Raw genomic sequence first — 22,954 nt, 5'->3', positions numbered from 1 at the left:
TGTCATTTTTTTGTAAACAGCCCTGAAAAAGTCCCAAGAGGACGAAACGGGTCGGCTGTAGCTCCTGTGTGTGTTTTTTCACTCTCAACTGAACTCAATAAAAGAACTCTTAAAGAACACAAGTAACAACTAATGTGATTATTGCTGTTAACCTCATCAAAGTTATCAATTTTTGCAAATTCTGAAGTGGTGCACCTTGACCTTGTTTAAAGTGACTAAAGATTCATCTTTGAACAGTGGGGAAATACCAATTGCATAGATTGTAGAAAAAAAGTGCACAGTACATAAATACGAATATGTGTCACTATGCATTTCACTCACTACAATTATTTAATACATTATTTTACCTACTGTAACTGAATAAATCTAAAGAAACATTTGAAAATGATGGTTTTATTCTTATAAGTGATACTAATAGATATGAAGCACAGTTGAATTTTGTAGATTTTATTTAAAACATCACACCTGGTTTGCCAAAATATGTCTTAAACACTAATGATCCACGTAGAAGAAATACTGTACATCACTTTTTTTTATTGGCAATCCTCATAAGAACTTTGGTTGGAGGAACAAGACGTAAGATTTTGGAAATTTGAAAGACAATTTTTGTTTCAATTTAAGGTCGCTGTCATTGCATTCTGTCCATCCAGTTTAATTCTTTTAATAGACAGTATTGTATCCAGATATTACATTACTGAAAGATGATATCCATAGCAGTATGTTTTTCAGAAATTGATAATTATCCTTCTTTGAAGTTTGTAATTTCAGTTTCCAATTTAGATCTTTCTGTTCTGCATCTTTGCAGCATTTATATAAGGTATTTCTTACTTCTTTGTATATGCAATGTAAATATAAGGTCTGATCTACAATTTGGGCAGGTCATATTTTGGTTAGCCATTTTAATCAATCTGTCAAAAGGCACAATTTTGTAATCCAGTAGAGTTAAATAAAGAAATTTCTCAGAATTTATTTTAGTGCTAGAAGAAAATGAGCTATCTTCACAGTCATGGTTCCATGTGTAATTCAATCCAAACAAGTTATCGATATATATTGCTTCTAAAACTTCAAGGATGGCCATGATACATTCATGTGCATCTTGTTCTTATTAAATAGTACTGATCCACTACATTTATCTCCTCTATCTTGAATGCATGAAGTTCAGCGTATTACAGGACTATCACTATGTAAAAATTGCAGCAAAGCGCACAGTGCAGACAATGCTCTCTTCTGTGGCTTCTGTCAATTGCATTTATAAGATGTGGTAAATAAAACAATACATTGAGAACAACATTTGCATTGCAGTTGTCTCCAGAAGTGTTTGGCAACTAGTAACCTACAATATCTTCCTCATTCTACAGTTTTTTCTTCCTAACATCTTCCTTGTTCTTCTTCTTTTTCTTCTTTTCAGCAAAATTTGTATATTCCTTTGTTAGCTTCTACTTTGGACAGAGTATACATTTTCAATCATTGGGATTCTGTCCTAAATGAGGAGCATATACACTTCATTATAGATTGTACTCTCTGATACATCTTGCATCAGCACTAACTTTCCTGTGATCAACCAAAAACAAAGCGGACTATGCTCCTACTCAAGACAATGCAACACATGACATATCTTATTTAAATACAGTACTATCAATATTAATAAAAGCTGCATTTGCACTTAAACCTTAAGATTTATGGACAGTTACAGCGTATGCTAGAGAGACTGTAAACTGCTGTAGCCTGACATTTAAATCTTTCACAAGCAAAATACAAACAGCACTTTAGCCAATCTGCTTCAAAACAATATATCTGATCAAATTATTTAGCTAAATATTAAAATTCATCCCTATTTAGAAAATTAATGAAAGCAATAAGTTTGCCCGTCACACCATTTACGAATCCTTCCTCAATAATTAAATTACACTGGAAAATTACTCTAAAGTTTTTGCGCACACACTGCAGTCCTGGATAAAGATTTCTCCAATTCATTTAATTTCGCTTGTTGCTTTCCTCTTAGCAGTACAGCTTCTCCCTGGTGTTTCAGTTTATCATTAGCTGTAACTTTCAACATTTCTACTTTCCCAAGTTTTAGCAATTGCTTATTAACATTGGAGCACTTTTGAAGTGTAGGCATTAAACAGATTATGGATTTCCCTCCTTCAATTAAATTAAACATTAACTTTGCTGCTGTGTTCTTAGAGGAGAATACTTTCTTGATGACTCCACTTTATATGGTACGTTACCCCTCCTTTGTCAGAACTCATACTCTAATGTCCTTCAGAATATTTCTATATTCCATGTCAGATGCTTTACACATATTCTTCAGAAATTCCTTGTGTTGATAGTTTGGAAACAGTTTACATTGCCAATACTTTCCATAGTATTCTGAGTTTCATCTTGCAAAAGTGTCTTGAAAACAGACTATCCTTTGACGGGGGGAAGTTGCAGTAAGTCACTGAAGACAATTAAATGCTTTCCTCCAAACAGCACATCATGCTCTGTTTTTAAAATCTGTTGCAATTTAAGTGTACGCAAGCAAGCATTAAGTTTGAGACCATGCTTGCCGCATTGATGATTTAAAAGCTACAGTTTGGTTAATACTCTTCACACCTCATATCAAGATTCCCCGGATAACTTTTGGTATTCCAGTTTTTTGTAATGTTCAACAGGTAGCATAAGTAGTCAATATAGAGTAATTCCTCTAATGTTGTGTGCAGCTAATTCAATGGTTGTTGTTACCATACACAATATATTTGGTTCTGCTGTCCTCTGCAGGTAAGGACTAAAAACTTTTATTGCAAAGCTTTTTCTGGTGCCAGCTTGACCACTGACGTATAACGGTATTGGCCTAAATGATGCGCATTTGTTTTCTTTGTTCTCGTGGAGAAATCTATGCTCTATTTTCTATTTTACCTCAATTTAAATTTCTTTCTGTTTGTCGTTCAGTTGTCCAACTGACTGCTCAAAAAAAAACAGTGTCCAGTCTCACTTGTTTCATTGCAGTTTCCACGTCATTCATGACTATGGCGGCTTACTTTCAATAATGGGTTTTCCAAGAGGATCTTGACTCAGTGATGTAGAACTTTGACTTCAGCAACAATCATGTCTTTCTTTTCAATCTCATCACTAAACATTTTCAAATAGTTTGGGGAAACTGAGCACTAAATGCTGTGTTTTATAGCATGACAGAATCTTCATAGCAGCCATAATCTCCAAGTAAGTCCTATTCAGTATGCCAAGGCCTGCAGAGTTGTAGAAGTGCCAAATAAAAATTGACAAACTCTTTGCTACAGGTAAAATATTACTACACATCCGAGCAGTTCCTTGATTAAATTTGACCCAACCTGGCTAGAAAGCTTTATGTGCAATTTAGGTATGGGTCTTTACCACTGTATGTATACTTGCAAACAGGCATGCTCTGATAGTCCAGCAGCAGTACAAAAGGGGGTGGTTAACTGAGTGTGAGTGTTTGATTAATTCAGATGCTCCATCCATCACCAGCCCATTTTGTACCGCTACTGATAGTCCAGCAGAGCAGGATTGCCCATCTTGGGGACTTGGTGCTGAAACTGTGGCACATGCCCTCTTTTTTATCCAGAATATAGCAAGGCTAGGGACAAATGATTAGTCCCAGCTTGTAGGAACCTTAAAACCACACAGCACTTCAAGGCCTATGGAACCTTATAATCGGATGCCAGAAAATGCATAGTATTTGCTTTATCAAGGTACCTATTTGCAATATGCCTAATTAGGAAAAAAACACTTTGCTATCAGCCAGTGAATGAGATGTAGAGGCTGAGCTGTTGCAATATTAAAAATATTCAGCACAAATGAATCTCTGTATATTACATTGCCAATGAACTAGGAACTCATCCTACTGTTGCCTCTTTTCAACATTGTGCTGTTTTAATAAAATTATTATTGTTTGCTGAGATTAACAGAGCGTATTAAAAGTCTACCTGACTTATTGGGAGGTAATGGAGTTTCAAGTTTTATTAATTGTAATCATTTATTTTTATTTTAATCATACATGAGGCAGCCTCCTTCTATTTTAATTCTTTTCCGCATCAATTTTTATGAATGATTACAACTGTTTATTGTTTTGACTTTCTGTTTTTAATGTATTGATTTTCTTGTTTCTTTTTATGGCACCTGCCATAATATAGGGTATTGAGCAAAATGGAAAAACTTTTTTCTGTCTTGAGTTTTACAACTAACTTTTCTATGGTTAATTACTTTCCTTTGGCGTGTCTCACCAAACAAATGTCACATACAACAACTTTACTAAAACAATGGCCCTTGACACAAAGATAGAAGGGTGAAATAATTATAGGCCACAATGTGCACTATAATGACAAAAAAAGTCCAGCCGGACTTGCAAAATGTATTCAATGATTCAAATAACCAGTAAGAGAGAAGCAATAAAACAGTGGGACACAGTCCTGTATCCTCAAAGCTTACACAGACTAAAGGACAATACAAACATATACAAATACATCAGGCATGTAAACAAAAAATGGAGCAAGAAGGGGACTCCGTAATACACTTGCTTCACATATGTGGGGAACAAAACATATTATGCACATAATAGTGAACTAGTGTTAAGCCCACATCTCATGTCGACGGCGTTTCGATCCTTTCATAGATAGTGGATCATCATCAGGACTACCATTGTTTGCCTGATAAAAGCCTGCAAGAACGTGAACAAGGGGAACATATAACAAGGAATTAATTACTGTGTATCACTTAAAATACCTCTAGAGTTCAAAACTCATACCATGCTCTTAAGGTGTTGCTAATTCATACTCGTGTGGAAAGTGTCAAGCACTCTGTGCTGAGCATACACGGCGCAATATGCTAAAAATTCATGCGAGAAGAACAGGGTGTACGTATTGATTGTGACTCACTGTGCAAGAAAACATGCCAATGGTGTGAACTACTGAATTGGCGTGGGGGAGAAGTAAGGGTCAAGTATAATTACATCAAGGCGGTGAATTTGATAATTCCACGGTACTTGGGCGGACTGGGTCACGGCTAATTAGCCGGGGTGCGTCAGGGCACTAGGACCTAGAAAAGATGGTAACGTCATCGACACATTCACGAGCTGTTCCGCGTACTGGTGACCCTTAAAGAATTTCCTTTTAGGTTGTGGATGCACAACCTGTGATCGGGGCAGCGCTTACCTGAGGCAACAGATAAAGCAGCTGTGCATTGAACACAGAATTGCTGCAACTGGAGACGAGGTATCTCGAAGGTTGCTGCGTGCGTCTTGAACTAAGATATCAAGGGATCAGGCAGCTGTGCGCAGATCATAAATTGCTTACGTAGGAAACGGGACGTCTTACGGTCTGCAGCATGGATCTCGTGGATACCTAGCGTAATAAGGGGTAGGGGTGAGATGAGTTGGCGCCCCGGGAGGGTACAGTATGTGCGCTTGAACCGTGCACACTTACCAAGGAGGCAGCGCTAGAAGGGTTAATGCCTGGTTACTTCGAGGTAATTGAAGAGTAGCGCTGTTACGAGTAAGGTGTAGGGTCGTGATTAGGATTCCAAAATAGAGGTGGACCTAAGGATTGAAGGGAGTGACAATTAATGATGCTGCCATGGAGATACCATACGGCACGAGGAAGAGGAGGTCTTACCCGTAACTACAGCATGGGATTGCGCTGAGTCGGTACCTGGAGGGGCGAAATAATTCAAGAACTTAGCGGACCGTGGGCTACCTCTCGGTGGAGTGAGAGGGAGCGGGCGGAAGAGCAAGGCTTACCTTCGTCCGTAATAGAACGCCTAGGAAACGTCCCGGTGCACAGTCGCGCCGTGGAACAAGGGGAAGTGGGCAGATACACCGGATATAGTTGAGTCGGCCATATTGGCGTGGGAATAGGTCGAATCGATCCGCCATCTTAGAAGGGGTAGAATAACCGAGGTGTGCTCCAGGGTGAAGGGGCGCGCGCCCTTGGCTTACCTCCAACCGGCAAGACGTGAGCTAAGGGAGCCTAATGTGATTTAAGGTGATTAAGGGTGAATTAAATAAATACATCAGTGAGGTGCCAGAGCATGCAGGCGCATTACATTAAAAAGTCAAGTCCATATAAACATGATAACAGAAGGGTGAAGGACACAACCCTGTAATTATCAACGGCCCAGACAATAATTATACCGTTCTGGAGGCAGGGAACCAAAGCCTCTAGTGTTGTAGCAGTACACTTATCTAAGAGTGATCATTCACAAGAGTGAGGTCCAATCCTCGGTGCGGTTCAGGCCATTGTGGATACTATCAAAAAGAAGAATCATTTTCAGTTCCTCTTTATTGAGCAAAAGTCCGATATCTCCTCCTCGTGGTGGCAGTTTCACACTCCTCAGGACAGTCCATTTTAGTTCATTGTCTGAGTGTCCTTTTGTACAAAAATGGTCCACCAAGGGGGCGTTAGGAGTTTTACATCGAATTCTGCTGCGGTGTTGGCCAATTCTTGTCTTGACTTTCTGCCTTGTTTGGCCAATATATACAAGTTTGCAGGGACATTGGATTAGATAAATAACATCAGTACTGTTACAATTCGTGAAGTTTCTGCATTCAATAGTGACTGTATTAAACACAAAGGATTTCCCCTCAATAGTGAGTTCGCAAACATTGCATGAGCCACATTTTGCATGTCCTACCAGCCGAGTTTGAGTCCATAAGGCATCAATAGTACTCAAATTTGGGGGGCTAGGAAGGGCAGCACGGACCAGGTGGTCTTTTAAGTTGGAGCTCTTTTTATATGCAAATAGTGGCCGATCAAATTGCAGGATGCCTGCATTAAGAATGGGCCAATGCTTCAGTATGCTTTTTTTGAGCTCGTTGGATGATGGAGAAAAGGTAGTGACACAGGTCAGTCTTGTAGTGGATTCCTTATTTTTAGGGGATAGAAGTGCTTCCCTGGGGCAGTACCAGGCACATTTGACAGATGTTCTTACCAGTCTATTCGGGTACCCTCTTTGTTTGAGTTTGGTAGACAGAATAGCAGCTTCTCTAAAATAGTCCTCCTTAGCATAGCAATTCCTTCTAATGCGGAGGAACTGGGAGTAAGGTAGAGAATCTCTCAAGGCTCTAGGGTGATTACTGTTGTAGGCTAGAAGTGTGTTCCTCTCTGTGGGTTTACGGTGTAACTTGGTATACAGATGGCCATCCAGGTGGTATATATTAAGGTCCAGAAAGGGGATGGATTCTGTTTCAATGGTACTGGTAAATGTGAGCCCACAGCAATTACTATTTAACCAATGGATAAACTGATTTAAGTTGGCCACATCACTGTTCCAAATTAAAAAGATGTCGCCAATATAACGCTTCCAAATAACAATGTCAGATGAAAAGGGGTTAGAGGTTGTTAAGATGGTATTGGACTCTATTTGGTCCATGAATATTATAGCCAGGTTGGGGGCAAAAATAGCCCCCATAGAAGTACCCTTGACCTGTTGGAAGTATTGTTGATCAAAGGAAAAGAAATTCTTAGTTAAACAAATTTCCAATAGTTGGAGTATAAATACCGTGGGCATCCGATGTGGTCTTGGTCTGGTATCTAAGATGTCCCGGATGACCAGAAGGGCAGCAGTCTGGGGAATATTAGTGTACAAGGACTTCACGTCCATTGTACACAGTAACTGATTGCCAGCGCTGAAGGGTAGTTCTTCTATAAAGTTGACCATGGCCATGCTATCTTTGACATAGCATTGGGTGTTTGGTACAAAGTCTTGGATGAAATGGTTGACAAACTTGCCCAAAGGTTCAAGAATTGAATCAAAGCCGGACACAATTGGCCGACCAGGTGGCGCTGTGGTGCTTTTATGTATTTTGGGTAAAGTGTATAAAACTGGCATACGTGGCGATTTGATGTTGAGAAATTGGTGCTCTTTCTGATTGATAATTCCAAGATCTAGTGCTTCGGTAGTCACTTTTAAAATGATAGTTTGAAGCTCTTTCGTGGGATTGGATGGGAGTTTCATATAATGGTCGGTATTGGCCAATTGTCTTAGGATTTCATGAGTGTACTCATCCCTGTTTTGTAGGACAATGCCTCCACCCTTATCTGCACTTTTGATGACAAGGTTTTCTAGGTTTTTTAGTGAGTTGATGGCTTTCTTTTCTACCAAAGGTAAATTATAGGGAATAAATCTTTTTTTGGTTTTTAAGATGCTAAGGTCATTATTGACTAGTTTCTCAAAGGTAACTACCTCTGGAGGCACCATAGATGCTGATGGCAGAAAGGTGGAGGGAGGCCTGAATGGGGTATTGGGTATAGCCAAGGGACATACAACAACAGCATATTCCCCTTCTTTTCTGTATTCTGTTACATTGATTTTAGTGCTGTAGTGCTGAAGTACTTCATAAAGGCGACTCCTTGAGTTACTGAATTTCTGAGAAAGAATTTAATACTCTATTTTGCATACTTGCTAGGCCTAGACGTCCCTAAACAATCCCCCTTGACTTTGAGAGTAAACTTGACGAGCTCAAATAGTCACAGCACTCATAAGAACCCATATCTGTATGGGAAAGCATTTTCAAGCTGAATCTGTAAAGCTTTTTTATTAGAGTCTTTTCTGCAGAAATCTCCTCCCAAATATCCTTCATCTCTGTCTTCTCTTATTTTGTAATGTTTGAAGTGATGTACTGAGCATCTGCGATGGAGTTGTCTACAACAAATTATATATCCATGTTTGAATTTCACAGTTTGGGAACCACAAAGTTGTAGTCATTAATATACTTGGAGGTCTCTGTTCTTTTCAGGTTGTATGTTTTTTTTAGTGATTTACGAATCAGTTTATATCTGACTACAGACTAAAGCCGTTCCCTCTTCCTTTGGAAAAGACAGGTCATGGAATCCAAATCGACATCTTGACAGCAGTACCTATCACAGTTATGTGTTTGAAGGTGCAGAACTTGTTGTCTCAGGGCTTTTTTGCTGCTGTCTTTTGGGATGGCACATGTGATATACTATTCTTTTAAAGAGCAAAAACACAGTTGATGGACAGGATGCAGAACAATGTCTTACATTCACCCCAGTACACGGAGCTTTCATCGTCGACGGTGGATTGATCGTCGACGGCCTCATTGACGAACTCGTCGTCATCAACATCACAGCCGTCGTCGTCGACGTCGTCGTCATCGGCGTAGTCTTCGTCGTCGATGCAGCCGTCAACACTACCCTCGTCGTCATGATCGTCGACGTCGAGAATAAAGCCATGGTCGATGAGGAGGAAGGCACCTTAAACGTCGATGAATTTATCAACGGTGTTGTCGTCGACGCAGCCACCGTTGACGATCCTGTCGACGGAGCTACATTAGAATTCAGGTCCTTCTGAGAAGAAGTCGTCGACGTACCTGCTGATTTCGTCGTCAACGGACGCTGTTTCTTGTCTGGCTTTATATCCTGAGAGACAGCAGCCAGTTTCTTGCTCTCCTTCACCTTTTGAGATGGTTGTGAAGGAATGGGAGCATCCTTTTTCACCTTCTTGGCTGTGTCTGCCTCAGCAGCCTGTCCCAGCTTCTCCTTTTCACCTCGGTGAGGAGATTTAATGGGACTAGCCCTCTCAGACCTATCAGAGATCTTTTTTGGGGCTTTGACAGGGGCCCCAGAAGAAGTAGAGGGAGGTGACCTACCCCTCTTTCTGGACTTTCTTGAGGATGTAGCAGATGAAGAGTCCTCCTCATCCGAAGACAGCACCTTCTTCCGTGACTTCATTTTCTGCAGCCAAGTCAATAAACGGCCCTCCCTGTCTCTCAATGTTTTTGTAGACAAAGTTCTACAGATCTTGCAGTCTGTGGCCTTGTGGTCCTGATACAGGCAATAGATACAATCATCATACTTGTCATCCACAAAAAGCCTCTTTTTAGCACAGGTAGCACAGGCCCTGAACAAAGCCTTTTCCTCCTTGTCCGACATTATAATTTTGAAGTAATTTGTAGAAGAATTTAAGTTGAAAAGAAAGAAACTGAGCAGAGCTCAGAGGAGACTCCCTAGCACAACGTGCAGTAGAACAATCTGAGGCTCTGAGGCTCTCTCAGGAAGGTTCTATGGGGTGAGGCTATTCTGATTGGTTGTTGCGGAAAGTTTGGGCTCTTTTACACAAAGAAGGTGATATGCTACAAAATGAGATGTGGCCTAGGCCTGGTTTTCTCTTTTGTACCTATGGTTATGATATTTTTTATTTACCGAGGATCCCATTCCGACGACGGGGAATGATACAAAGCATGGGAATTTATGAAAATTCCAATACTGGGGTAAGGTAAAGTTGAATAGAGTAGAGTGATATAGAGTACAGTGGTATACAGTATAGTGGCGTAGAGTGAAGTAGGGTACAGTGAAGTGGAGTACAGTGAAATAGGGTAGAATAGAGTGGTGTAGAGTACAGTGGCATTCAATACAATGGTATAGAGTAAAGTAGGGTAGAGTAGAGTGGAGTCAAATAGAGTGGTGTATAGTAGAGGGGCATCGAATGAAATTGGAAAAGCAAAGTGGTGAAGAGTAAACCACAGTTGCATAGACTGCAGTGGCGTAGAGGAGAGTGGTACAGAGTAGAGTACAGTGGAGTAGAGTGATATACAGTAGAGTGGCATTGAGTTCAGTGCCATAGATGTGCAGTTGCATAGAGTACAGTGGTGTACAGTAGAATGATATAGAGAAAAGTCGGTTAGAGTGAAGTAGGGTAGGAAAGAATGGCATAGAGAAAAGTAATGTAGAGTAGACTGGTGTAGAATACAGCTGTGCAGAGTACAGTGCAGTACCATAGAGTGTAGTGGCATAGAGTGGTGCAGAGTACAATAGAGTGGCGTAGAGTGCAACTTCATAGAGTGCAGTGGGGTACAGCAAAATGTTGCATAGTAGAGTAGAGTGGTGTTGAGTCCAGTGGTATAGACAAGAGTAGAGTGAGATACAGTCCAGTGGTGTAGAGTAAGCATGGGCGTAAAATCCGTTCCGCTCGCGGAATTTGCGGATTTTCGGCAAATTGGCAATCCGCAAACTCTCGCGAATTTGACAAAAATTCGCAAATTCGCACGCAGCGGATTTTTTTGCTTGGTGATACAATATTGCGGCGAGCGGCGTTCATTTACCGTCATTCAGCGTTTGTTATGTTGTTTTTCTCCATATTTTGCGTGTGCTGCGCCACTTTGGATCTTGCTGCGGGATCCCGCGGGAGTTTGGCGACTGCAATTACGTCATCACGGCTTGCCACCTTGCACAGCACGCATCGCTAGAGCTCGCAATTGCGAACACGTAGATGCGGCGGGCAGCAACAATCTCGCACTCGCGAAATTGCAAAATTTGCAATTCTGCACAAGAAATCCACCAGCAAGCAGCATACATTTCTGAAAATTATGATTTTTATCAGAATAACTCCTCAGGTTGACATTTGCCTGCACTTTATTTTGCAAGGAGTCAATTTTGGGGGGGGGGGGAAGCAAGTGCCCCACAGTCTCCAACTTACTGTTCCTGTCCAGCAGGCTCCTCCCAGTGCTTTCTTCATGTGTTGGTCACTTTGTTTTGGATCTTGACCTGGAAGGATTACTTTTTGTGGATGCTGCTGGATATTTGGATTTGAGGCCTTTTTGATTTTCTTTGGATCACTTTTGGATTAGAAATTTCACAAGTAAGTTTGTTTGGGGCATTACAGTTGCTGCAACTACAATTTTGGAATTTTCGATTTTTGGGCTGCTGTTGGGGCCTTTTGCCCAGGGCTAGTGAGTGGTGCATGGACTGACTCTTTCTGTGGGGTCTCTTTAATGTAAACATCATGGAGGGCATGGATGGCATTGGATTGTGGTGATTTTTGTGTGTTTTTAGATTTTTTGGGGTGTTGATGGGGACTGGCCATGTGGGTGGGGGCCATTTTGAGTGCTGGTACAGGCAGGCCCTGGCCATGTGCTGGGGGCAAGGGGCCATTTTGAATGCAGGCAATGTTCTCACGCCTGCACCCATTTTGCCTAGCTTTCATCCATTATGCCCAGAGGTAGTGAGTGGTGCATGGGCCTAGTCTTTCTGTGGGGTGTCTTGAATTTAAACATCATTGAGGGCACAGATGGCATGGGATTGTGCTAATTTTTGTGTGTTTTTCAATTTTTTTGGCTGCTGTTGGGGCCTTTTGCCCAGGGGTACCCAGTGGTGCATGGACTGAGTATTTCTGTGGGGTCTCTTTAATGTAAACATCATGGAGGGCATGGATGACATTGGATTGTGGTGATTTTTGTGTGTTTTTCGATTTTTTGGGGTGTTTATGGGGCCTGTCCATGTGTGTGGGGGACATTTTGAGTGCTGGTACAGGCAGGCCCTGGCCATGTGCTGGGGGGGCAAGGGGCCATTTTGAATGCAGGCAGTGTTCTCAGGCCTGCACCCATTTTGCCTAGCTTTCATCCATTATGCCCAGGGGTAGTGAGTGGTGCATGGGCCTAGTCTTTCTGTGGGGTGTCTTGAATTTAAACATCATTGAGGGCATGGATGGCATGGGATTGTGCTGATTTTTGTGTTTTTTTCAATTTTTTTGGCTGCTGTTGGAGCCTTTTTTCCCAGGGCTAGTGAGTGGTGCATGGACTGAGTCTTTCTGTGGGGTCTCTGTCTTTAATGTAAACATCAGAGAGGGCATGGATGGCATGGGATTGTGCTGATTTTTGTGTGTTTTTTGACTTTCTGGGGTGTGTATCTGATGTTCCTCTGTCTTCCAATGCTTTTAGGTGCACAAGAGAACCACCAGTGCCAGGAAGAAGTCCTGCAGCAGTGTGTGCAGCATAACGTCACGCGACGTCACGTGTGGCCACAGACAAGACAAATCTGCAACTCGTTCAACTGTGGCCTGCTGTTCTGACATCTGAAGAAGATGGCCCCAAAAAAAGTTCCCCGTAGCTCCTCTAGCAAGAAAGTTGCCAGTAAGGAGCAGAAGAAGCAAGTGGCGCCACGGAGACTGGTGTGCCGCCCTCCACATTTTTGGGGAATAAAAAAAAAGTACTCCTGCAGCAGCAGCGGGATCTGCTGGGGACGAAGCTGGGAGCCGCAACCCCGCTCCATTGGGCTGAGTGCCACCACCACCACGCCAACTTAAGACCAAGCCCTTCAGTGCTTTAGAGGCAGCCAGTCTAGTTGTTCAATCACCATCGACCAGTGATGTTGGCTCATCGCCGGAAAGTAGCAGCAATGTCCCTCAATCAACACAGGTTGTTGTAACTCATCTGACGAGTGTTCAACCACCACAACCGCAACAACAACAACATGTGCAAGTACAAGCCCAAGTACATGTGGAAGGAGAGGCAGCGCAAGGAGATGCGCAAGCAGAGGTGCATGGAGCGGCACAAGTGCCCACAATAGTTGTTTCTTCCGAAGTAGGGGCACATCAGGAAATCGACATTCAAGCCGAGGTATCATTTGAGGAAGCCACTCCTCCTGATCATTCATTGTCTTCCAGATCCCTAGCAAGGAAAAGATCAAGGATGATGTCTACATCTTCTTCAAGACCCCTTCCTTCTGATGATATGGATCCAAATTGGGAACCACCACTGCCGTCTGAGAGTGAGGCACACCATGATCTGACAAAGGTAGCTAAGCGTAAAAGGAAGGTCCCCGAAAGTCTCATAGTTATGGGGTGTGATGATGACGCTGAAGAAGAAGTGGAGTATACTACTCCTGCTGATGAAAACTCTCACGACGACAACGCAGTCATCATACACGCCACTCCAGCCTCAGCGGGCAAGCAGCAAACAGACATTTTTACCTTAGCTCGAAAAGCTGCTGAGCGTGATGTTGTCGACGAGGAGGCAATGGGAACACCACCATTGGAGTTAACTTGTACACCACCACCTACCGCTTCCATATTTTCTCACCAGAAGGGACCTCCATCCACCTCGACCTCCATTTCCTCAATTAGTGGTGCTGCAAGAGCACAACGTAGTAAAGTTCGGCAACACACATCCTCCACTTCATCTGGCATTAGCAGCATTACCAGTTTCGCCTCCTCCTCCCCCCACAGACATTTGAAGTCCGCAGTTTGGGACTTCTTTAGTGTTTGCACAACAAGGGAAAACATAGCCATTTGTAGCATTTGTAAGCTTGCAGTTAGTCGTGGTCAGCTTGGTCCAACTATGGTACCGGAGGCCAGAGAGGTCATCTTGAGAGACAGCACACTGTCCAATGGCATGCGCATCTAAAGGAGATCAAGGAAGCCCGAATTGCAAGTCAACAAACTGTATCCGTTGATGTTTTATCTGATGATGACGAGGAGGAAGAAGCGTCAAACACTTCACTTACACCCAGTACCCCTGCCAGCAGCACACCCCCTGTGAGCCACACTAAGAGTGTGGGAGAGAGTGAGACACCAATGCGAAAAAGTTCATCATCACCGAGCGAAACTGGGTTGAAGAAGTCATCGTCATCATCATCCCGTAAAATCATGGTCCAGCCCACCATTAGAAGCATGTTGTTTTCAGATGCGCCATTTGAACGCAACCACCCAACGGCGCGTCTGTATAACACTTAGCTGGCTAAAATGCTAGCGCTGGACCTTCTCCCTTTTTCTTTTGTGGAAGGGGTTGGTTTTCTTGACAACGCTCTGCCCTAAATGGAAGGTTCCTAGCCGGTTCTATTTTGCCAGAGTTGCGGTTCCAGCCCTAAATGAATATGTGCTGGAGGTGATTGGGGCAGCTTTGCAGAAGAGTGCTGTTCACACTATACATCTGACAACAGACATGTGGACCACTTGCGCAGCCACTGATTACATGTGCATCACTGCACACTGGGTCTCTTTTTCAGGGCTTAAAGCAAAGCTAAACGCAGGTGTTGACCCGGACAACGTTTTTAAAGCTGTTCGGAAACATGCAACACTAGCCATGTTTGGCATGGAGACAAGTCATGCAGGAGAAAACATTTTGCAAGAGTTTAACACAAAGCTCTTTCAATGGCTGTCCCCAAGAAAACGCAAGACTGGTTATGTTTCCACGGATAATGGCGCCAATGTAGTTAAGTGATTACTAGGAAAGGTGGAGGTGCCCCACCTTTAAAGGTCATGTGCACTCTTCAACATTGGCCTGAAGAAGTCATTCCAAAGTTTATCATTTATTCATTTCAAACACGTATCTCAAATAAATTCATCCAAGTCATCGTTTGATTATTCTTTTTCTTGTGATCATTTATTTGTTTATGTTTGATGTTATCATCTTGATTAAATCATATTCACTTCTCATTTACCCAATGCATTTCGGGTCAGGAACCCTTCGTCTGGGGTCTCTATAAGGAAAAACAAGGACTTTTATGAGCCACCCATACATATCTCTTATTTCAATGCTAAAACATTAGAAAAAACTTAACAGCAACTCTATAAGCAAACCATTCAATCAATGGGTGTATCAAATCACTTTACAATACTCTCTGTAATCAAAATGGTCTCGACATTTCACGGGGAACGTTAACTTAACCAAAATAAGTTTCAATAACTAAAATAAACTGCATAGCTTCTTAAACTCGCTAAGATAGTTTGTTGCGCAAAGTTATAAAGCCTCTGTTCGCTGTTAGTACTCATGGAAGTGAAAATTCGTGTCAGCTTCGTGGTGTAGCCAATCTCTGACGTGCTAGCAGTTTAGCTGCATGTCTGGTTTAAAAACAGTGCTGTGAATGGGTCACGTGTGTGTCACATGATCGCAACTGGATAACTCTCAAGTTAAAACTCAAAACTAAACGTGGATGGAAAAATGAGGGCAATTAATAATAGCAAATAAACTGGGATCAGGAAAGTAGAGTTGTAAAACAAAATGCGATGAAATCCTTACGCGCTAGCGTTCCGCTGAGTGTAATGCTATTGGAAAACTCTCCCCTGATTGGATATTATGCGGGTCACGTGATCGCAACCTGTGTGTATAGATACACTCAAAATACGATATAAATGATGTACTGAACCTAACGGGGTACATAATGTATGGGTGTAGAATATCTGAACCATAAAGAACAATGGTCCCAAAACTTGTAATATATCCGTGAAGAAAATAGTGAAAAAACAACATATACTTATTCCGTGAATACATTTTTACATAATCGCAGGAAATTGATGGAACCAAAAACCCAAAGGTTAAGAAGTATAATCTGAAGAAAAGCTATATCATTGCAATCCTAAAACATAAAACAAAATAAAACACTGTGATGTCGGCCATCTTGAATTGGGAAATAGTTAGCAGAAACAACAGTCAGTAATGTTCATTAAAGAAAACAAGATAATTCAATCCTATCATTTAGTCCTTGTGGTTGTAAACTGCACATTTTACGAATCCAAAAATATTCTGCTCTTAATCTTTTCTTGAGAATGTCAGTGTCTTCTTCTGTTGTGATCACTTCAAGTATGGTAAAACGAAGTTGAGAAATGTTATGTTTAGCCTCCAACCAATGTACCGTTATGGATGACTTCTGATTCCTTTGCCTGATGTTACTCTTGTGTTCTGTTATTCTCACTTTAATTTTTCGTTCGGTTTGGCCTATGTACAATTTACCACATGGGCATTTAATGCCATATATGAAATTTTTTGTGTCACAGGTACTTGAATGGAGTAAAGAAATCTGTTTTCCTGTCATCGGATGAGTAAATACTCTTCCCAGTATCACGTTATTACAATGTACGCAGTTCATACATTTCTGCATGCCTTTATGATTTCCTGTTATGCTTTTGGATTCCTTTCTCATTAACAGTTCTTTAATGTTTCTTGATCTGTTGAAGGCGAATGTGATCTGTTCAGCAAATAATGGTTGGAGATCTAGTTCTTGAGTGATCATTGTCCATATAATGTCCATATAATGTCTCATTATTCTTGTGATTTGTTTAGATTGTGTAGAGTGTTTGAGCACACAAACTGCGACTTTATTATCTTTTTTCTCTTTAGTTTCAAGAAGATATTCTCCATTCTTCCGTGAGTACTAACAGCGAACAGATGCTTTATAACTTTGCGCAACAAACTATCTTAGCGAGTTTAAGAAGCTATGCAGTTTATTTTAGTTATTGAAACTTAGTTTGGTTAAGTTAACGCTCCCCGTGAAATGTCGAGACCATTTTGATTACAGAGAGTATTGTAAAGTGATTTGATACACCCATTGATTGAATGGTTTGCTTATAGAGTTGCCGTTAAGTTTTTTCTAATGCTTTAGCATTGAAATAAGAGATATGTATGGGTGGCTCATAAAAGTCCTTGTTTTTCCTTATAGAGACCCCAGACGAAGGGTCCCTAACCCGAAATGCATTGAGTAAATGAGAAGTGAATATGATTTAATCAAGATGATAACATCAAACATAAACAAATAAATGATCACAAGAAAAAGAATAATCATACGATGACTTGGATGAATTTATTTGAGATACGTGTTTGAAATGAATAAATGATAAACTTTGGAATGACCTCTTAAGGCCAATGTTGAAGAGTGCACACGACCTTTAAAGGTGGGGCACCTCCACCTTTCCTAGTAATCAGTTACATAACAGTGTTCTTAGACACAACACTTTGGAAGGAGTGCACTAAACTAAATAAACTATAAGGATTCATACAGTTTAAACTTGGAGTGCACCAGTTGATCTAATACAATCCGCCAATGTAGTTAAGGCCATGGATATGGGTAACTATTTCAGAGTGCCGTGTTTGGCGTACTGTATAAACCTGGTTGTTAAAAAAATCTTGAGTGAAGAAAGTCCAGTGTGCGAGTTACTGACCACCTGCCGAAGAATGTGCACACATTTCAGCCATTCTTTTAAGGCCCGGAAGCATCTGAGGGGCCTGCTACATCAACATAAACTGCCAGTGAAAGTACTCATCCAGGAGGTGGCAACACGTTGGAACTCAACCTTCTACATGCTTGAGCGTCTGTATGAGCAGTGTGCGGTAGTCGATCAGTATTTCTTTAGACAGGGTGCAGCTATGAAGGACCTGAGGATACATGCGGAGCAATGGAAGCTAGTTTAAAGCCTGACAGACATGCTTCGTCCTTTTGAGGTCTTCACGCGTGCGGTCAGCAGGGAGGACTGTAATTTGGGAAAAGCTATCCCATTGTTGTGCATGCTAGAGCACAAACTGAAGGCGGTGTCTTCTACGTTTCAAAAAGATGAAGAAAAGCAAGAAGCTTTTGATTTGGCGGAGAATTTATTAGAGCACCTACTTTGCGATGAACGTCTTCAAAAGATCCACACAGAACAGCATTACATTTGTGCTACTATTCTGGATCCACGCTACAAAAAGGCACTGGCAGGCAGAGTATTCTTTCTTTTTGGTGACGCAGAACTTTCAAAGTACAAACGTTGGCTAGCTATGTCAGCCATGAGGTTTGGAAGAGAACGGCAGGAAATTGAAGGAAAAGGCAGTACATCAGCATCAGCAGGCCATCCAGAGTCAAAAGAATCCACTTCTGCACCTGTGGCTGTGGCAGAAGTGAGTGATTTTCCCTCTCAGCCGTTAAAGACACCAACAACCGGATCATCTGCACCAGACACAACAGTAACATTGTGTGAAGAAGAGGATTGGCTAACTCAGCTTGGGTTTGCTTCTCAAAAGGTCCCAGCAAAAAGTAAGCAAAGTGGAGGAACCATGGAGAACCTTGAGTCGATGGTGCAGGACTATCTGAATGCCTTAACAGAGGTCTATGTTCATGATGACCCATTGGCGTATTGGCATGCGAAAAAAGAATTGTGGCCAGAGATCTCCAACCTGGCTATAAATCACTTGTCTTGCCCACTCGCAAGCGTGTCTTCTGAACGTGTTTTCAGTGCTGCTGGTGGCATTGTAACTTCCAAAAGGACCCGCCTCTTGCCCAAAAATGTGGAGAGGTTAACAATGATCAAGATGAATCAGCACCTCATACCACCAGATTACAAAATATGAGAATACACGCAGGAAGAAGACGAGGAGGACACCAACTTAGATGAGGGAAGTTCTTCTCTGTTAGGTGACCTACTCCCGCCTGAATTTTCAGAGTATGAGGACGAACTCTTCTTCCCTGACATCGAGCCCTGAAAATGAGCCAATGAATCAATAACTTTCTTTTTCGTCCTTATTCACTTTTATTCCTGTGTGTCTGTCTTTCTTTGTTTTGCAAAGTCTATATAAAAATAAATGTAATCACCTAATCACAAAAACAAGCCCATCAGCAGAACTGTCTTGAATTATTTGCTTATTTATTTGAAGGTGCCGCAGTCTGCATTCCTCAGGTTCACAAGTTCACAAGAACATACTCCTCTATCCTCCTCCTCCAGACTCCTATTTCCCTCAAAGCAGATGGCTGGATTACGCCCAATGAAGAAAGACTCTGCACTTGTGGGGGTGTTCTACTTCTTTGTGGGTGAGTTGACAGCTCTGGGGCCATTGCTGGGAAGGTCTAATACCGTATAAAAGTGGTTTGGAGAAAATCCATGAGGAAAAAGTTTTTGCCTTTTTGCTCACTATCGTGTTTTCGGGGCCTGTTTGGGTGGGTTCCTGGTGATTGGGGTGGGTTTGGGGGTCTGGGAGCACTGCTGGCACAGTCTAATGGTGATTGCATTTGTTTTCCAGGACATCCATGGTGGAAAAGTGGAGTTATGACCTAGCTGCACAGCGCGTTTGGACAGAAGGCCCAAAAATATTGTAAGTATGAGATTTTCCTTTTTTGCTTTTTGCCTCTTTGGGGGTGTTGTGCTTTTTTGCGGGTGGGTTGGCGGGTCTTGTGGCATTTCTGGGAAGGTCTAATACCGGATAAAAGTGGTTTGGAGAAAATCCATGAGGAAAATGTTTTTGCCTTTTTGCTCACTATCATGTTTTTGTGGGCCTGTTTGGGGGGCTTCCTGGTGTTTGTGGGTGGGTTTCGGGGTCTTGGAGCAACGTTGGGTATGGATACTTTTGATTGCAAGTGGTTTGAAGCAAATCCATGGTGGGAAAGGGGAGTTAGGGCCTAGCTGCAGAGCGCGCGTGGAGTGATTTTGGAAATTTGCAATTTTTGTAGTTTTGCTTTTTGGCTGTTTGGGGGTCTTCTACTAGTTTTCACCTGCGTTGACGGCTCTGGGGCCATTGCTGGGGAGGTCTAATACCGGATAAAAGTGGTTTGGAGAAAATCAGAGCAGAAAAAGATTTTGCGCTTTTGATCACTTGCCTGTCTTTGGGGTGCTGTTTGGTGGGCTTTTAGGTTGTTGTGGGTGGGTTTTGGGGTCTGGGAGCACTGCTGGCACAGTCTAATGTGGATTGCATTTGTTTTTCAGTTAATCCATGGTGAAAAAGGGGAGTTACTACCTGCACAGCGCATTTGGACAGAATTGAAAGAAGGCCGAAAATATTCAAAGTATGAGATTTTCCATTTTATTCTTTTTGCCTGTATGGGGGTGTTCTGCTTTTTTGTGGGTGGGTTGTCAGGTCTTGGGGCATTGCTGGGAAGGTCTAATACCGGATAAAAGTGGCTTGGAGAAAATCCATGCTGAAAAGCGTTTTGGCATATTAACTTAGGGCTCGTTAGGGTTAGCACTAGCAGCAGGATTGCATGTGTTTTGGGGTGTTCTAGATTTTTGCTACTGAGTTCTGGGGTCTTAGAGCACTCGTGGGAATGTGTCATTTTGGTTGCAAGTGGTTTGAAGAAAATCCATGGTGGGAAAGGGGGGATTTGGCCTAGTTAAAGAAAGCGTTTGCCTCTATTCTTAACTTAGGGCTCGTTAGGGTTAGCAGTATTGTATTGCATGTGTTTGGGCGGGGGGCTGTTTGTGGGGGGGTTTGCGAGTCTTGGAGCGATGCTGGGTATGGATACTTTTGCTTGCTTGCAAGTGGTTTGAACACAATCCACGGTGGGTAAGGGGGGATTTGGGCCTACTTTACTTTCAAAGTACGTTTTGTCACCATTTTTCTACTAGGCCTCCTTTTTTGAGATCTGATTGGGGTCTTCTACATTTTTGCGACTGGGTTTAGTAAGGGTCTGGGAGCACTGCTGGGAAGGTCTAATTTTGTTCTAAAACACAGTTTACAGTACACCTAGCTTGAGGGGAAAGATCTGCTAAATTAATTCGCCCATACTTATTTATCCTTCAAAATGAGACTCAGACAGAGTATGCACTTTCAAAAATAATATACTGTCTATTAGGAAACTCAAAGTGTGACTTTTTGCACTACACAGCGTACATACCTTATAATTATTTGTCAGTGGTGTTCTAATATCACTTCCTGTTTTTCCATCAATAATTACAGGCCGGGTTTCAGTCTGTGCAATGGGAAAAAAAGGATGAAGTCAGGCTTCACATTAGCAAACCGCAATTCAGCATCCGCCAGGCAGGCAGTGGACAGGGTGTCTTCTGGTCACCAACATTGATGGACGGAGCGTCAGCTGGAATGGAGGAGTCCCGCTAATAAGAGGAAAGGTTTGATGCATGCAACTTACCAAATTCAACAGGACAACTACAACAACATACAGATACAGTATCCGTTCTTTTCTAATTATCTTTTAAGTAATGTTATTGCTGTGAACTTCTATGAGTGTGACTCTGCATTTCTTTGATCTCTGCTTCTAAATTCATCCCTACAGCCATTCTATAGGTTTTACTTGTGCTATTTTTTAAACCTAATTTAATGTAAGAAGTGTTTCTCTGAGGGCAGAGATAGGCAAGTGAAAACGCATAATTATTACTGCAGCCCTGTACTGTCTCATTCTTTCATTCACGGTTGTTGAAAGTACTACTTACTTTTCAGTAACCATGCATGCAGTAGTGCATGCACTTCCTTTATGTCACTTAAAAGATTTATGGTTAGCTTTGTACCCAAAGATTTCTTTATCTTCAATTATTGTTTGTCCATGCTGTGCTTTTTTTATTCTTCTCTCAACAAAACTTTCCCAAAATCCCCCATTCCCATCCATTTATCAAACCCTAACCATCTTCCCCCGGGCTGTGTGGTTTTGATTGATGTGTGACTAAATGACAGCAATAATTCCACACACTTGCTGGGGAGGATAAGGTCATAGCAACAGGCTGGTGAAGGAATCCGAGGATATATTCTATTCTTACTCAGCTTGACACTCAGTCACTATTGGCAAATGAAAGCAGATTTTCATGTGCGCCATCAACTTGATAGGTCATCAAGAACATCCTCCTCCTAGACGTCGCAAATTATTACGCTGCTGTGTCCTTCACCTTCGGTACTATTTCTTGTAGTAGTAGCCAATGTCAAAGAAATTCAAATCAAGTACTAGTTATACTTTCAATACTTTACCATTTGTTAGGCTACACTGTGGCACTGTTCTAGTGTACTGTCACCTGCTATATTCTCTATCGTACCGTTCTAATGCTATGGTAAGGACAAACAAGGTTTCATTTTCTTTTTTTTCAGATGCTGCAACTGCCACTGTGTAACACCACAAGTACCACCGCATTGATGACATTTCATCCACCCAGGATTGCCAAGCTTAATCGCCATTTCGCGTGCAGCCAGCCCTGTGCCTAGCCCTATTTCAAAACACAAATTACAGGTAAGATAAGCGTTTGGGGGAGGTAGTATAATGGAGTATTAGGACTCTGGGAGACGAGAGACTGATGGTCCTAGGACTATTGAATTCACTTACTCTGTGAGAGGCACTTAGTTTTGAAAACATTTGGGCCATTAGTACTTACACAACTTGAATCAAGATGCCACTTAAGTTTCTGGACTGTTAAACCCCCACCCACCAGCCTCAAAAGCAGTAAAAAACATGTATGCTAAGATAAAGTTTAAAGTATATTTATATATCCCTAACATAAATAATCTCCCGCAAGACCCAACCCACCCCCCTCCCGAACCCCAATGAATGTCCCTGAAAACGAAGTCCAAAAAAGTAGAAAACCCAACTCCCAATTCCCACCCCCCAGAAGTCTTTAAAAAAGGGGCAAGGGACAGTCTCCTCCTACTGCTGGCTGCTGTTGACTTTTCAGGCCAGGTCGGCATACTCCTTGTGGAGGGTCTTGAGCAGGGTTTTGGTGTTGAGGAGCTCCTGCTCGAGTTAGGAAACCCTCA

Source organism: Lissotriton vulgaris, chromosome 6 (genome assembly GCF_964263255.1).
Source record: "Lissotriton vulgaris chromosome 6, aLisVul1.2, whole genome shotgun sequence".
In the NCBI taxonomy this organism is placed as follows: Eukaryota; Metazoa; Chordata; class Amphibia; order Caudata; family Salamandridae; genus Lissotriton; species Lissotriton vulgaris.
This window is presented reverse-complemented; position numbering follows the sequence as displayed.